Here is a 15,154-nt window from a genome sequence, read left to right on the forward strand (position 1 = left end):
GGTCTGTAGCACAGACCCTGGTACTGCCAAACTGCCCTTCCTGGGGTTTCACTGCAGCTGCTGCTGCTGCCAACCCCTCAGACAGGCATCTGCCCTCCTGGGGTCCAGCCAGGCCTGGCCCAGGATGGCAGAACAAAGGACTTCCTCTGAGAGAGGGTGTTACACCCTCTCCCTTTGGAAAATGGTGTGAAGGCAGGGGAGGAGTAGCCTCCCCCAGCCTCTGGAAATGCTTTCTTGGGCACAGATGTGCCCAATTCTGCATAAGCCAGTCTACACCGGTTTAGGGACCCCTTAGCCCCTGCTCTGGCGCGAAACTGGACAAAGGAAAGGGGAGTGACCACTCCCCTGACCTGCACCTCCCCTGGGAGGTGTCCAGAGCTCCCCCAGTGTGCTCCAGACCTCTGCCATCTTGGAAACAGAGGTGCTGCTGGCACACTGGACTGCTCTGAGTGGCCAGTGCCATCAGGTGACGTCAGAGACTCCTGCTGATAGGCTCCTTCAGGTGTTAGTAGCCTATCCTCTCTCCTAAGTAGCCAAACCCTCTTTTCTGGCTATTTAGGGTCTCTGTCTCTGGGGAAACTTTAGATAACGAATGCATGAGCTCAGCCGAGTTCCTCTGCATCTCTCTCTTCACCTTCTGATAAGGAAACGACTGCTGACCGCGCTGGAAGCCTGCAAACCTGCAACATAGTAGCAAAGACGACTACTGCAACTCTGTAACGCTGATCCTGCCGCCTTCTCAACTGTTTTCCTGCTTGTGCATGCTGTGGGGGTAGCCTGCCTCCTCTCTGCACCAGAAGCTCCGAAGAAATCTCCCGTGGGTCGACGGAATCTTCCCCCTGCAACCGCAGGCACCAAAAAGCTGCATTACCGGTCCCTTGGGTCTCCTCTCAGCACGACGAGCGAGGTCCCTCGAATCCAGCGACTCTGTCCAAGTGACCCCCACAGTCCAGTGACTCTTCAGTCCAAGTTTGGTGGAGGTAAGTCCTTGCCTCACCTCGCTGGGCTGCATTGCTGGGAACCGCGACTTTGCAGCTACTCCGGCCCCTGTGCACTTCCGGCGGAAATCCTTTGTGCACAGCCAAGCCTGGGTCCACGGCACTCTAACCTGCATTGCACGACTTTCTAAGTTGGTCTCCGGCGACGTGGGACTCCTTTGTGCAACTTCGGCGAGCACCGTTTCACGCATCGTCGTAGTGCCTGTTTCTGGCACTTCTCCGGGTTCTACCTGCTTCAGTGAGGGCTCTTTGTCTTGCTCGACGTCCCCTCTCTCTTCAGGTCCAATTTGCGACCTCCTGGTCCCTCCTGGGCCCCAGCAGCGTCCAAAAACGCCAAACGCACGATTTGCGACTAGCAAGGCTTGTTGGCGTCCTTCTGGCGGGAAAACACTTCTGCACGACTCTCCAAGGTGAGAGGGATCCGTCCACCAAAGGGGAAGTCTCTAGCCCTTGTCGTTCCTGCAGAAACCTCAGCTTCTTCTGTCCAGTCGAAGCTTCTTTGCACCCGCAGCTGGCATTTCCTGGGCATCTGCCCATCTCCGACTTGCTTGTGACTTTTGGACTTGGTCCCCTTGTTCCACAGGTACCCTAGATTGGAAATCCACAGTTGTTGCATTGCTGGTTTGTGTCTTTCCTGCATTTTTCCTCTAACACGACTTCTTTGTCCTTAGGGGAACTTTGGTGCACTTTGCACTCACTTTTCAGGGTCTTGGGGAGGGTTATTTTTCTAACTCTCACTATTTTCTAATAGTCCCAGCGACCCTCTACAAGGTCACATAGGTTTGGGGTCCATTCGTGGTTCGCATTCCACTTTTGGAGTATATGGTTTGTGTTGCCCCTATCCCTATGTTTCCCCATTGCATCCTATTGTAACTATACATTGTTTGCACTGTTTCTAAGACTATACTGCATATTTTTGCTATTGTGTATATATATATTGTGTATATTTCCTATCCTCTCACTGAGGGTACACTCTAAGATACTTTGGCATATTGTCATAAAAATAAAGTACCTTTATTTTTAGTATAACTGTGTATTGTGTTTTCTTATGATATTGTGCATATGACACTAAGTGGTACTGTGGTAGCTTCACACGTCTCCTAGTTCAGCCTAAGCTGCTCTGCTAAGCTACCATTATCTATCAGCCTAAGCTGCTAGACACCCTATACACTAATAAGGGATAACTGGGCCTGGTGCAAGGTGCAAGTACCCCTTGGTACTCACTACAAGCCAGTCCAGCCTCCTACATTGGTTGTGCAGTGGTGGGATGAGTGCTTGAGACTACTTACCACTCTTGTCATTGTACTTTTCATAAGAGAAAAATATACAAAACAAGGTCAGTGTATATACATGTAAATGGGTTCGTTATCTGACATATGCAAGATATTGGAAGAATACTATAGGCACTGCTATTTGAGGGAATATTATTGTTTTATTTATATCTTGGCCAGTCCTCTCTTGTTCCTCTTCACAAGATCAGCCCTAGTTTCTATTTCCTCAAAGCCCCTTTTCTTTTCTCTTTCCAGGCTCTGGTGGTGTCTTGGCTCCGTCTTGAGGCGGTCTGGTTTCCCGTCCTCCGGTCGCCCGTATTCCCCAAAAGAAAGGAAAATAAAAATAATCAGGTAAGTGAAAATTGAAGTAGGGCTAAGGTAAGGGGTCAGATAGGGGTTAGTAGGGGTGGTGAAACAGGTAGGGCGGCGGTGCTGGTTGTGGTGGGTTTCTCTATTTATTTATTGTGCCTTCTCTCCCCTGTGTCCCGGTCAACCCCTTCTCTTCTTTCTAGGGTTTCTCCGGAGGTGTCCCAGTCCGTGGGTTAAGTAAACGGGTTTCCCCTCTCTCTGCAGGTCTATGCCCTTCCTTTGAAGAAACCTCCCCGTCCTCCCTTTTCTCCCCCCACCTCCCTCTTTTCCCTGTGAGCCAACCTGACAGAGTCTGCCAGGCAGGGTATAGTCGTACCTGGGAGGGCCACGTCCCTCCAGGGGCGCGGCCGGCAAGTAGGTGGTCCCCCGATTTCTCTTCGGTCGGGTTGGGGGTCGCCCACTGGTTCGTCCTGTCCTCGAGGCGTCCCGCCTTCCGGGTCTCTCCCTCCGTCTCGATCACGTTGCTGGCGGTGTCTTCCTCTCCCTTTAGCTCCTGGGTGAAGGTGGGTTCTCTTTTCGTGCTCTGCTCTCCTGCCCCGGTGTTCTCTCGCTCTTCCTCCGGCTCCTGGATGGTGGTGGTTTCCTCTCCTCGGCTCTTCCGCGTTCTCGGCTCCTCCTTTTCCTCCGACCTCTCTTGTCGTCCGTCTTCTCTTTTCCTCTTTATGACGCCCTCCGCGTCATACGTCATTCTAGGGGAATCCTCCTCCGTGCCCCGGGGGTATCGATTTTCTTCCCCGACGGGAGCTTCGGACCCGGGATCGGCACCTCGCCCGTTACACATCCCCTCCCTTGGATGGGGCTGTTCGAGCCCCCCAGGTCCCGGAAATCGAGACAGATAGTCCGCTTGCCCCATAAGGTCCCCAGGGAGATGACAAACCTGGAAGGAGAAAGGTTGAAGCTCCATAAACCATCTTAAAATGCGAGCGTTGGTATCTTTATACCTCGAGAGCCAGGTAAGAGGTGCGTGGTCGGTGTATAAAAGGAAGGACCTCCCTAGGAGATAATACTGAAGACTTTCCACAGCCCATTTAATGGCCAGGCACTCACGCTCTATTATGGGATAGTTCTGTTCCCGTGGAAATAGCTTGCGACTAATGAAGACCACTGGATGGCTTATCTCATTTTCATCTTTTTGAAAAAGTACTGCACCCAGGCCTACGTCCGATGCGTCCGTTTGGAGGTGGAAGGGACGGCTGAACTCAGGACATTTTAATACCGGTTGCGTGGTTAGACATCGTTGTAAGGTACGATAGCTATGGGATTGTAGAATAGTTAAACTTGTGATGTTCTTAGGTTGACCTTTCCTCAACAGGTCAGTGTAGGAAAGTACCATCTTGCCTGGCATGTTACCCCCATTTTTCACTGTATATATGTTGTTTTAGTTGTATGTGTCACTGGGACCCTGGTAACCCAGGGCCCCAGTGCTCATAAGTGTGCCTGAATGTGTTACCTGTGTAGTAACTAACTGTCTCACTGAGTCTCTGCTAATCAGAACCTCAGTGGTTATGCTCTCTCATTTCTTTCTAAATTGTCACTAACAGGCTAGTGACCAATTTTACCAATTTACATTGGCTTACTGGAACACCCTTATAATTCCCTAGTATATGGTACTGAGGTACCCAGGGTATTGGGGTTCCAGGAGATCCCTATGGGCTGCAGCATTTCTTTTGCCACCCATAGGGAGCTCTGACAATTCTTACACAGGCCTGCCACTGCAGCCTGGGTGAAATAACGTCCACGTTATTTCACAGCCATTTTACACTGCACTTAAGTAACTTATAAGTCACCTATATGTCTAACCTTTACCTGGTAAAGGTTAGGTGCAAAGTTACTTAGTGTGAGGGCACCCTGGCACTAGCCAAGGTGCCCCCACATTGTTCAGAGCCAATTCACTGAACTTTGTGAGTGCGGGGACACCATTACACGCGTGCACTACATATAGGTCAAGACCTATATGTAGCTTCACCATGGTAACTCCGAATATGACCATGTAACATGTCTATGATCATGGAATTGCCCCCTCTATGCCATCCTGGCATTGTTGGTACAATTCCATGATCCCAGAGGTCTGTAGCACAGACCCTGGTACTGCCAGACTGCCCTTCCTGGGGTTTCTCTGCAGCTGCTGCTGCTGCCAACCCCTCAGACAGGCAGCTGCCCTCCTGGGGTCCAGCCAGGCCTGGCCCAGGATGGCAGAACAAAGAACTTCCTCTGAGAGAGGGTGTGACACCCTCTCCCTTTGGAAAATGGTGTGAAGGCAGGGGAGGAGTAGCCTCCCCCAGCCTCTGGAAATGCTTTGTTGGGCACAGATGTGCCCAATTCTGCATAAGCCAGTCAACACCGGTTCAGGGACCCCTTAGCCCCTGCTCTGGTGCGAAACTGGACAAAGGAAAGGGGAGTGACCACTCCCCTGACCTGCACCTCCCCTGGGAGGTGTCCAGAGCTCCTCCAGTGTGCTCCAGACCTCTGCCATCTTGGAAACAGAGGTGCTGCTGGCACACTGGACTGCTCTGAGTGGCCAGTGCCACCAGGTGACGTCAGAGACTCCTGCTGATAGGCTCCTTCAGGTGTTAGTAGCCTTTCCTCTCTCCTAGGTAGCCAAACCCTCTTTTCTGGCTATTTAGGGTCTCTGTCTCTGGGGAAACTTTAGATAACGAATGCATGAGCTCAGCCGAGTTCCTCTGCATCTCTCTCTTCACCTTCTGATAAGGAATCGACCGCTGACCGCGCTGGAAGCCTGCAAACCTGCAACATAGTAGCAAAGACGACTACTGCAACTCTGTAACGCTGATCCTGCCGCCTTCTCGACTGTTTTCCTGCTTGTGCATGCTGTGGGGGTAGTCTGCCTCCTCTCTGCACCAGAAGCTCCGAAGAAATCTCCCGTGGGTCGACGGAATCTTCCCCCTGCAACCGCAGGCACCAAAAAGCTGCATTACCGGTCCCTTGGGTCTCCTCTCAGCACGACGAGCGAGGTCCCTCGAATCCAGCGACACCGTCCAAGTGACCCCCACAGTCCAGTGACTCTTCAGCCCAAGTTTGGTGGAGGTAAGTCCTTGCCTCACCTCGCTGGGCTGCATTGCTGGGAACCGCGACTTTGCAAGCTACTCCGGCCCCTGTGCACTTCCGGCGGAAATCCTTCGTGCACAGCCAAGCCTGGGTCCACGGCACTCTAACCTGCATTGCACGACTTTCTAAGTTGGTCTCCGGCGACGTGGGACTCCTTTGTGCAACTTCGGCGAGCACCGTTTCACGCATCCTCGTAGTGCCTGTTTCTGGCACTTCTCCGGGTGCTACCTGCTTCAGTGAGGGCTCTTTGTCTTGCTCGACGTCCCCTCTCTCTGCAGGTCCAATTTGCGACCTCCTGGTCCCTCCTGGGCCCCAGCAGCGTCCAAAAACACCAAACGCACGATTTGCGTGTAGCAAGGCTTGTTGGCGTCCATCCGTCGGGAAAACACTTCTGCACGACTCTCCAAGGCGTGGGGGATCCATCCTCCAAAGGGGAAGTCTCTAGCCCTTGTCGTTCCTGCAGTATTCACAGTTCTTCAGCCTAGTAAGAGCTTCTTTGCACCAACCGCTGGCATTTCTTGGGCATCTGCCCATCTCCGAGTTGCTTGTGACTTTTGGACTTGGTCCCCTTGTTCCACAGGTACCCTCAGTCAGGAATCCATCGTTGTTGCACTGCTGATTTGTGTTTTCCTTGCATTTTCCCTCTAACACGACTATTTTGTCCTTAGGGGAACTTTGGTGCACTTTGCACTCACTTTTCAGGGTCTTGGGGAGGGTTATTTTTCTAACTCTCACTATTTTCTAATAGTCCCAGCGACCCTCTACAAGGTCACATAGGTTTGGGGTCCATTCGTGGTTCGCATTCCACTTTTGGAGTATATGGTTTGTGTTGCCCCTATCCCTATGTTTCCCCATTGCATCCTATTGTAACTATACATTGTTTGCACTGTTTCTAAGACTATACTGCATATTTTTGCTATTGTGTATATATATCTTGTGTATATTTCCTATCCTCTCACTGAGGGTACACTCTAAGATACTTTGGCATATTGTCATAAAAATAAAGTACCTTTATTTTTAGTATAACTGTGTATTGTGTTTTCGTATGATATTGTGCATATGACACTAAGTGGTACTGTGGTAGCTTCACACGTCTCCTAGTTCAGCCTAAGCTGCTCTGCTAAGCTACCATTATCTATCAGCCTAAGCTGCTAGACACCCTATACACTAATAAGGGATAACTGGGCCTGGTGCAAGGTGCAAGTACCCCTTGGTACTCACTACAAGCCAGTCCAGCCTCCTACAGTTGGGTGCTAAGTTACTTAGGGGGTCATTTCAACCCTGGCGGCACAGGACCGCCAGGGCTGAAATGACGGAAGCACCGCCAACAGGCTGGCAGTGCTTCAAGGGTCATTATGACCGCGGTGGAAGCGCTGCGGTCTCACTGCCGGGGCCGGCGTTTTTTAACCACATTTGCCCTGGTGGTGAAAATCCGCCTGGGCACCGCTGCTAGCAGCGCTGCCGAGGGGATTACGAGTCCCCGACCGCTAGCCTTTTCCTGGCAGTTTTAACTGCCAGGAAAAGGCTGGCGGTACGGGGAGTCGCGGGGCCCCTGACAGGGCCACTGGCATGGGCAGTGCAGGGGCCCCCTGACAGGGCCCCATGCAGACAGTGAAAAGCGCGACGGGTGCAACTGCACCCGTCGCACGGCCGCTACACCGCCGGCTTCATTTGGAGCCGGCTCCCATGTTGCGGCCCACATCCCTGCTGGGCCCGCTGGCGGAAACTCGGTTTCCGCCCGCCCACCGGCCCAGCGGGGATGTCAAAATGGGCACCGTGGAAGTGCGGCCGCATGGCGGTTACAACTTGGCGGGCGGCGGTTGCCGCCCGCCAATGTTTTAATGAGGCCCAAAATCACTTTCCTTGCTTAAGTCTATGGGGAAGGCAAATTCAGTCTACATTTGGCATATCTGCCAACTTGCAAACACAGACAAGAACACCACCGGCTGTATCTTTGCTAAACATTGGTTCCATTATTCAGAAATGTTTGTAGGTATGAACACTCCATAAAAGTTAAATAAGTATCTTTTGATGCTAAGTTATCTTGGGTAGGAAAAGGAGGGGGTGGGAATACTGAGGTAAAGAACCAACCTGTAGGTGTTTGTCATAATGTTACATTATTTTCTTTTATCTTACCCCGGCTCCGCACTGCTGACATACCCCAGCTTGGAATTAAAGATATCAGCTAGAAAGTAACCACCTTCGACCACCAGTGACTATAATTTCTTTCCCTAGTCCAGAGTTGATCTGGATTATGTGTGAACGGTCTTCATCAAAGTCTTTCACAACAACAAAGGGCCTTTTGGGATAGCTGCTATGAGTCCTAGCAGGAAGACAAAAGACAGGTCAAACTAAAAATTAAACAAATTGTAAGTGATGTCACAGACAACGGGGGTCATTACAACATTGGTGGTAAAAGCCGCACCAAAGGTCAGTGATAAACTGGCGAAAACAAATCCTCCACCGTCACGCCAACAGAAACACGCCCATGCTATTACCACCCACGAATCCACGCGGCGGTCTTTCAACCGCGGTATTCCATTGGCGGTACACACCGCCGCTCAAAATACACACACATCTCTAAAACACCGCCGCATTGGACAATTCAAAATACACACACCTGATACACATACAAACAACACTCCCACACACCCAACACAATATAAAACACACACCCACATCACCCACAAACCCCTACGACCAAAAAACAGAGACAAAGGCGACAGAGAGACAGCACAGCAATAGAGAACCCCACCACACAGAGGCACAAAACACCATCACCCACACAACATCCACGCACAAAATTCCACACACCACAACACATCACCACACTCATCACCACATACACCACCCCACATACCACCTACACCACCCCATGGCACGCCAAAGACACCCCAGGTTTTCCGAGGAGGAGCTCAGGGTCATGGTGGAGGAAATCGTACAGGTAGAGCCACAGCTATTTGGATCACAAGTGCAGCACACCTCTATAGCCAGGAAGATGGAGCTATGGCGAAGAATCGTAGACAGGGTAAACGCAGTGGGAGAGCACCCAAGAAATCGGGAGGACATCAGGAAGAGGTGGAATGACCTACGGGGGAAGGTGCGTACAGTGGTCTCCAGGCACAACATCATGATTCAGCGGACTGGCGGCGGACCCCCACCTCCTCTCCCACAACTAACAACATGGGAGGAGTAGGTCTTGACCATTAGGCATCCAGAGGGCCTCGGAGGAGTCGGTGGAGGAGTGGACACTGGTAAGTCAAATCTTAACTATCATATCCCCCACCCTACCTGCATGCTATCACACACCCCCACCCTCACCCCCTCCCATATCACTCCAACTCCTCACTAATTTACTTATAACACAAACCACCCATACCAAGAACCAAGCCCTGCATGACACAACTAAGCATGGACACCCATCACTAAAGCATGCCCACTGCACATACCCATAACACCCCCCAACCATCATCACACAAGCCCCCACACAGGAATGCTTGCACTGGGGTACACGCACACCCACCCATTGCACACCATGACACACACACATGCAATAATCATGCTTTTATACCCCTGCAGGACCACTATGTAACATCACCACACAGGAGGGTCCAGACATGTCCACTCCACCCCCAGAAGAGGCCCACAGTGATGACAGCAGCTCTGGCAAACTGGATCCAGATGACCACCCCGGACCATCGTGGGCCTCGGGACAGTCGGTTCCCCTCGCACAGCCCAACACTGACCTTCCACCCTCTGGTAACACCAGCACAGCACCCACCCAGCGGGCACATACCTCCGTACCCAGGACATGTCAGTCAGCTGTGTGTCCACCACTACAGGGAACCCAGGATAACCCACCACCCCAACAACAACAGGGACCTGGGGGCAGTGGTAGTGGGCACACGGTCCAGGGGACCGAGGCACAGGAACACAGGGGAACTGGGAGGGCTGCTGTGCGACAGGGGGCGGACAGGCCAAGGGAACCCACTCTCCACGAGGCCCTCTCCTCCATCATGGGAGCATACCACCACTCCCAGAAGACGATGGCAACGGTCCTGGCCAAGTTTCAGGAGACCCAGCGCATGCAGGAGGAACAGTATTTGGGCTTCAGGGAGGAGCTCAGAACAGTCAGCACCACCCTGGGCACCATCGTAGGGGTGCTGAAGGACATACAAAAGACCATGAGGGACACCGTGGCACTCCAAGGGGCCCCTGACACTAGCATGGATGATGAACTGCCTGTAGGAAAGTACCATCTTGCCTGGCATGTTACCCCCATATTTCACTGTATATATGTTGTTTTAGTTGTATGTGTCACTGGGACCCTGTCAGCCAGGGCCCCAGTGCTCATAAGTAAGCCCTGTATGTGTTACCTGTGTTATGACTAACTGTCTCACTGAGGCTCTGCTATCCAGAACCTCAGTGGTTATGCTCTCTCATTTCTTTCCAAATTGTCACTAACAGGCTAGTGACCAATTTCACCAACTTACATTGGCATACTGGAACACCCTTATAATTCCCTAGTATATGGTACTGTGGTACCCAGGGTATTGGGGTTCCAGGAGATCCCTATGGGCTGCAGCATTTCTTGTGCCACCCATAGGGAGATCTGACAATTCTTACACAGGCCTGCCAGTGCAGCCTGAGTGAAATAACGTCCACGTTACCATTGCACTTAAGTAACTTATAAGTCACCTATATGTCTAACCTTTACCTGGTAAAGGTTGGGTGCTAAGTTACTTAGGGGGTCATTCTGACGGGACCACCGCCAACAGGCTGGCGGTGCTTCCTTACCCATTCTGACCGCGGCAGTAAAGCCGCGGTCAGAAAACCGGGGCCGGCGGTGTCCCGCCGATTTAGCCCCGGTTGGGCGAATCCGCCATGGCAGCGCTGCAAGCAGCGCTGCCATGGGGATTCTGACCCCCTTCCCGCCAGCCTGTTTCTGGTGGTTGTCACCGCCAGGAAGAGGCTGGCGGGAACGGGTGTCCTGGGGCCCCTGGGGGCCCCTGCACTGCCCATACCACTGGCATGGGCAGTGCAGGGGCCCCCTAACAGGGCCCCAGCCAGCTTTTCACTGTCTGCCTAGCAGACAGTGAATAGCGCGACGGGTGCAACTGCACCCGTCGCACGGCCGCAACACCACCGGCTCCATTCGGAGCCGGCTCCTGTGTTGCAGCCCTCCTTCCCGCTGGGCCGGCGGGCGCTAACATAGTTAGCGCCCGGCGGCACAGCGGGAAGGTCTGAATTCCGTCAGCGGTCTTTTGACCGCGTAGCGGCCAATTGGCGGTTCCCGCCTGGCGGGCGGCGACCGCCGCCCGCCAGAGTAGGAATGAGGGCCTTAGTGTGTGGGCACCCTGGCACTAGCCAAGGTGCTCCCACATTGTTCAGGGCAAATTCCCCGGACTTTGTGAGTGCGGGGACACCATTACACGCGTGCACTATACATATGTCACGACATATGTATAGCGTCACAATGGTAACTGGTAACATGGCCATATAACATGTCTAAGATCATGGAATTGTCACCCCAATGCGGAGACAATTCCATGATCCCCCGAGTCTCTAGCTCAGACCTGGGTACTGCCAAACTACCTTTCCCGGGGTTTCACTGCAGCTGCTGCTGCTGCCAACCCCTCAGACAGGTTTCTGCCCTCCTGGGGTCCAGCCAGGCTTGGCCCAGGAAGGCAGAAGAAAGGACTTCCTCAGAGAGAGGGTGTTACACCACCTCCATTTGGAAAAAGGTGTCAGGGCTGGGGTAGCCTCCCCCAGCCTCTGGAAATGCTTTGATGGGCACAGATGGTGCCCATCTCTGCATAAGCCAGTCTACACCGGTTCAGGGATCCCCCAGCCCTGCTCTGGCGCGAAACTGGACAAAGGAAAGGGGAGTGACAACTCCCCTGACCTGCACCTCCCCTGGGAGGTGCCCAGAGCTCCTCCAGTGTGCTCCAGACCTCTGCCATCTTGGAAACAGAGGTGCTGCTGGCACACTGGACTGCTCTGAGTGGCCAGTGCCAGCAGGTGACGTCAGAGACTCCTTCTGATAGGCTCCTTCAGGTGTTGCTAGCCTATCCTCTCTCCTAGGTAGCCAAACCTCCTTTTCTGGCTATTTAGGGTCTCTGCTTTGGGGAATTCCTTAGATAATGAATGCAAGAGCTCATCAGAGTTCCTCTGCATCTCTCTCTTCACCTTCTGCCAAGGAATCGACTGCTGACCGCGCTGGAAGCCTACAAAACTGCAACAAAGTAGCAAAGACGACTACTGCGACCTAGTAACGATGATCCTGCCGCCTTCTCGACTGTTTTCCTGGTGGTGCATGCTGTGGGGGTAGTCTGCCTCCTCTCTGCACTAGAAGCTCCGAAGAAATCTCCTGTGGGTCGACGGAATCTTCCCCCTGCAACCACAGGCACCAAAGAACTGCATCACCGGTCCTCTGGGTCTCCTCTCAGCACGACGAGCGAGGTCCCTTGAACTCAGCAACTCTGCCCAAGTGACTCCCACAGTCCAGTGACTCTTCAGTCCAAGTTTGGTGGAGGTAAGTCCTTGCCTCCCCAAGCTAGACTGCATTGCTGGGAACCGCGTGTTTTGCAGCTACTCCGGCTCCTGTGCACTCTTCCAGGATTTCCTTTGTGCACCAGCCAAGCCTGGGTCCCCGGCACTCTAACCTGCAGTGCACGACCTCCTGAGTTGTCCTCCGGCGTCGTGGGACCCTCCTTTGTGAGTTCGGGTGAGCTCCGGTTCACTCCACTTCGTAGTGCCTGTTCCGGCACTTCTGCGGGTGCTCCTTGCTTCTGAGTGGGCTCTTTGTCTTGCTGGACGCCCCCTCTGTTTCCTCATGCAATTGGTGACATCCTGGTCCCTCCTGGGCCACAGCAGCATCCAAAAACAATAACCGCGACCCTTGCAGCTAGCAAGGCTTGTTTGCGGTCTTTCTGCACGGAAACACCTCTGCACGACTCTTCACGACGTGGGACATCCATCCTCCAAAGGGGAAGTTTCTAGCACTTGTCGTTCTTGCAGAATCCACAGCTTCTACGATCCGGTGGCAGCTTCTTTGCACCCACAGCTGGCATTTCCTGGGCATCTGCCCACTCCCGACTTGATCGTGACTCTTGGACTTGGTCCCCTTGTTCCACAGGTACTCTCGTCAGGAAATCCATCGTTGTTGCATTGCTGGTGTTGGTCTTCCTTGCAGAATTCCCCTATCACGACTTCTGTGCTCTTTGGGGAACTTAGGTGCACTTTGCACCCACTTTTCAGGGTCTTGAGGTGGGCTATTTTCATAACCCTCACTGTTTTCTTACAGTCTCAGCGACCCTCTACAAGGTCACATAGGGTTGGGGTCCATTCGTGGTTCGCATTCCACTCCTAGATTATATGGTTTGTGTTGCCCCTATCCCTATGTGCCCCCCTTGCATCCTATTGTGACTATACATTGTTTGCACTGTTTTCTATTGCTATTACTGCATATTTTGGTATTGTGTACATATATCTTGTGTATATTTGCTATCCTCATACTGAGGGTACTCACTGAGATACTTTTGGCATATTGTCATAAAAATAAAGTACCTTTATTTTTAGTATATCTGTGTATTGTGTTTTCTTATGATATTGTGCATATGACACTAGTGGTACTGTAGGAGCTTCACTCGTCTCCTAGTTCAGCCTAAGCTGCTCTGCTAAGCTACCTTTTCTATCAGCCTAAGCTGCTAGACACCCCTCTACACTAATAAGGGATACCTGGGCCTGGTGCATGGTGTAAGTACCCCTTGGTACTCACTACAAGCCAGTCCAGCCTCCTACACCAGCCCTCTCCCAAGGATTCTGGAGGTACTGCCCCAGCACTGTCTAAAGATAGGCCCCAGAAGAGGAAAAGAACAGTGCAGGAAAGGTTGACAACCTTTAGCCAAGGTTTCAGAAAGCCCAGGAGATTCTGCTCCAGCAGGGGGAACTCCAAAGGTGGCACTGCCAAAGTCCAACCTGACCCACAAGAAGTCCTGACTAGTCAGGTAACTGTTAAGCATGAGTGGGTGGCTCCTCAGCCAACAGAAGAAAGAGTGGAAGAAGGGTGTTTACTATAAGAGGTAGCAACCCCCCCACTCTACCACAGCAGACAGGCACCTTGAACCCAAAGAAACCTGTCATTTAGCCCCTTTTCTTGCTGGTGAAGATCTAAAGGTGTGGTTCAGTGGCCTCTGCTGGGTGTTAGCCTTTATGGCTGCACTATCCTTGACATTGTGGTCTGACCCCATGCCAAGTAGCAAGTTAGGCCCCCTGACCCTATTGGTCATGGTGGGGTTACTCCAGCGTGGGTAACCTCTTTGAGTAAGCTAAGGGTGACCCTGGCTAAGATAAGATTAGCAGAGGTGGATGCCTCTTACCCCAAAATATAAAGAATTGGTGAAGACACTAAAACACAGACAAGAGGCAATTCAGATTGGGTGCTATCACTGTTGAGGTAGGTCCATTCTCCAGAGGGAATGACCTAGACAGGAGGATGTAAGGCAGAGTAGGCCCTTCAACAAAACAGCCTGTTTCCCTGCTCTTCCCTGCCTGACAGACTAGGAAGACTCTCCCGGGTTTGGCTAAGTCTCCTGGCCTGTAGGCTGTGGGGGATGTGGGTAGGGGGGGGCTTGTGTAGGAAATTGGCCCTTGTTGCAGTTACCCCCCCCCCCCCACACTTTTAGCCTGATATTGATGCTGTCTTGACTGAGAGTGTGCTGGGACCCTGCTAACCAGGCCCCAGCACTGTGTTCTTTCAGTAAAAATATACCATTATTCCCACAGTTGGCACTCCCCTGGCACACAGATAAGTCCCTGTAGGAGGCTGGACTGGCTTGTAGTGAGTACCAAGGGGTACTTGCACCTTGCACCAGGCCCAGTTATCCCTTATTAGTGTATAGGGTGTCTAGCAGCTTAGGCTGATAGATAATGGTAGCTTAGCAGAGAAGCTTAGGCTGAACTAGGAGACGTGTGAAGCTACTACAGTACCACAAGTGTCACTTGCACAATACCATAAGAAAACACAATACACAGTTATACTAAAAATAAAGGTACTTTATTTTTATGACAATATGCCAAAGTATCTCAGAGTGTACCCTCAGAGTGAGGATAGCAAATATACACAAGTTATATGTACACAGTACTAAAAATATGCAGTATAGTCTTAGAAAACAGTGCAAACAATGTATAGTTACAATAGGATGCAATGGGGACACATAGGGATAGGGGCAACACAAACCATATACTCCAAAAGTGGAATGCGAACCACGAATGGACCCCAAACCTATGTGACCTTGTAGAGGGTCGCTGGGACTATTAGAAAATAGTGAGAGTTAGAAAATTAGCCCTCGCCAAGACCCTGAAAAGTGAGTGCAAAGTGCACTAAAGTTCCCCAAAAGACAAAGAAGTCGTGATAGAGGAATAATGCAGGAAAGACACAAACCAACA

This window comes from Pleurodeles waltl, chromosome 11, assembly GCF_031143425.1.
Source record: "Pleurodeles waltl isolate 20211129_DDA chromosome 11, aPleWal1.hap1.20221129, whole genome shotgun sequence".
Lineage (NCBI taxonomy): Eukaryota > Metazoa > Chordata > Amphibia > Caudata > Salamandridae > Pleurodeles > Pleurodeles waltl.